The following is a 2,815-nucleotide window of genomic DNA, read 5'->3' as shown; positions in this document are numbered from 1 at the left end:
ACTTCATATTTTGGTATCACTTTTAATCGTCTTCACAAAAAATTTCTAATAATATATTTCGTTATAAAAAATATTTATTTTATTGTAATTTAATAAATTAAATAAATTAATCAAAATAAAGAAAAGATATAAACAACACATTAGGGTAAACTGACCACTTTACCTGTCTTGTCTTGTTCAGGTGTGTCTTACCAAACGCTGAACATCTGTCATGTATTCTCATGTTCTGTCTTATCCTATTTGGGTACGTAGTGAATATTGCATTAGATAAAAATGGATATTTATACTTTATAATTAATAAAATGACAATTTTATCCAAAAGAAGTAGTATCCAATGTAAAAGTAGATTTAAATCTTTCTTTCTTCCTTTCGATTCTGTTTAAACAGGCTCCAACAAAATACCCACCCACTTTTTACTAACTTCACATGAGATAATATCAATTATTTCATTACAACAAAATCGGGTTTATAGGACACTCCTAATTTCTAAGTGTCCTAATAGACCTCTTTATAAGACTTATTTTATATGACCAAAAAAATAAAGTGTCATATCTTGAGGCGTTGTAATAAGTTTATATTACGTTTTTTGACGTCGTAATAATTTTTTTAGGACACTTTTAAAATAAAATGTCTCATTAGCAACTTTATAGAACACTATTTGAAAAATTGTCCTATAAAAACAAATGTCCTATAAAAAATTGAGTTTATAGAACATTTTCTCAAAAGTGCCCTATAAAGTTGATAATGCGAGTCATGAACCCGAGTTCGAGTCTTGGAAGGGGAGTGTTGACGACATTTAAGTGGGGCCATGTTTAGCCTCCAAATTTGGCGGGGATTAGTCGGGCTTTGGCCCGGACACCCTTACAAAAAAAAAGTTGATAATACGACACTTTATATTAAAAATATCTTAAAAAAACTTGTTAATATGCCCAAAAACGTCATATAAACTTATTACAACACCTTTATATATGATATTTTGATCGTATAAATTAAGTCCTATAAATCGGTCTATTATGATACTTAGAGTGAGGGTGTCCTATAAATCCAATTTTGTTGTAGCGTTTCAATGTAGAATAATTAATTATATCACATAACGTGGAGGAAATATTAAAACAATTTAGACACATACATTTAACCTTTAGCTTACCATCATCTTCCAAAAACAACCCAAACTTTAAAAACCGAATAACCCGGTTATCACACAACAACTTCTAGAGATCGAGATACAAATAACATGATAAGAAGACCAAACTACTTCTAAGTTTTTATGTATGTATGTATGTGTTTGTGTGCATAGACGTTCCAATCTTTTTGCAAGCCCTGTTACGTTAAAAAAAACTTTTGATTGCACTACAAAAAAATGAGATAACAAAAATACATATATACAAATTGTAGAGGTGGACTATGATTTTACATTTGTTAATGAAAGACTCAAAACAATGTAAAATTGAGCCCAAATTTTTGGGAGTCTGTTCAAAATCTCATATTTAACATGCTAAAAACGCTCATGTAGTGAATGTACCTATATATAGCATCAGGTTCAGACGAGAAAAATGAATAAGTAATAAACATATGATTTTACACTATAGGGTGCGTTTGGTTTGCGGGATTGGAATGGAATTGGGGGGATTTGGATTTGAAATCCATTCCAATCCAGTGTTTGGTTTGCTGGATTGTGAGAAATTGAAATCCAAGGATTCCTTTGAAATCCCATGAACGATGGATTTGGAAATCCTTTGAAAATATACGGGATTTTAAAATCCATTCCAGATTACACAACTTACATCGTCTCCATCTCCATATCCATATACAAAGCTAAACATCGCTCCATCTTCTCCCACAGCTTACATCCCTCGCCCTCTCCCGTCGTCGTCGCCGTCGGCCCTTCGTCTTCGTCGCCGTCGGCCCTTCGTCGCCGTCGCCCTTCATCTCTGTCGGCCTTCGTCATCGTCGCCCTTCGTCTCCGTCTCCGTCGCCCTTCGTCTCCGTCGCCGCCTCCGTTGGTGGTCGTCGCTCACCGTCGCCCTCGCCGTCGCCCATTGCCTTCTCCCATCACTCAACAGGTAAATCCCTTTTCCCCTAAACTATGAACACAGATTAGGTTAAATATACAGATTATGTTCAATTTTGCTGTAGTTCTCGATAATTTTGCTGTAGTTCTCGATAATTGTCAATTGAGTAAGGAGACCCAATACTACAAACCCTACAAACCAAACAGAGGATGGATTTTAAATCCAATCCAATCCAAATCCCTCCTAGGAATCCAAATCCCTCGAAAACATTCCTACAAACCAAACACACCCTAAAATCACATTTGATATTACTGTTATATAAGTGAAACAATTATAATATTATTTATTAATGTTTTAGTATGATATCTTTAATTTAAAAATAAAGTTGACATTTACTTTTAAATCATGTGAGGTTAGGGATAAAATCTCGTTTTTCAATAAAGGTGGGACAGAGATGAGAACAAATTTATAATAAAAAAAAGGGGTTTTCTAACCCTACCCCCTCCTACACTTTTACACCTACATTTTCTATACCCCTCTTATATATTATTTTTCATTTTTAACCTTTTGATATTTTCAGTTTTAACCCTTCAACTTTTATAATATTTTGTTATTATATTTTTTATGTTTTTAATTTTTAATATAGATTATAAATATATAAATTAATTAACTTTATATTATTATTAATTAATAAAGTATTAATATTCTTTTAATAATTATATAAATTAATTAAATTTAGATTATTATCTATACTATATTATAAAACATTTGACAAAAACTCTTAAAAACCATTTTTTATACAT

The sequence above is a fragment of the Cynara cardunculus genome (genome assembly GCF_001531365.2).
Source record: "Cynara cardunculus var. scolymus isolate 2C chromosome LG 3, CcrdV1, whole genome shotgun sequence".
Classification (NCBI taxonomy): Eukaryota; Viridiplantae; Streptophyta; class Magnoliopsida; order Asterales; family Asteraceae; genus Cynara; species Cynara cardunculus.
Note: the sequence above shows the minus strand (reverse complement) of the source record.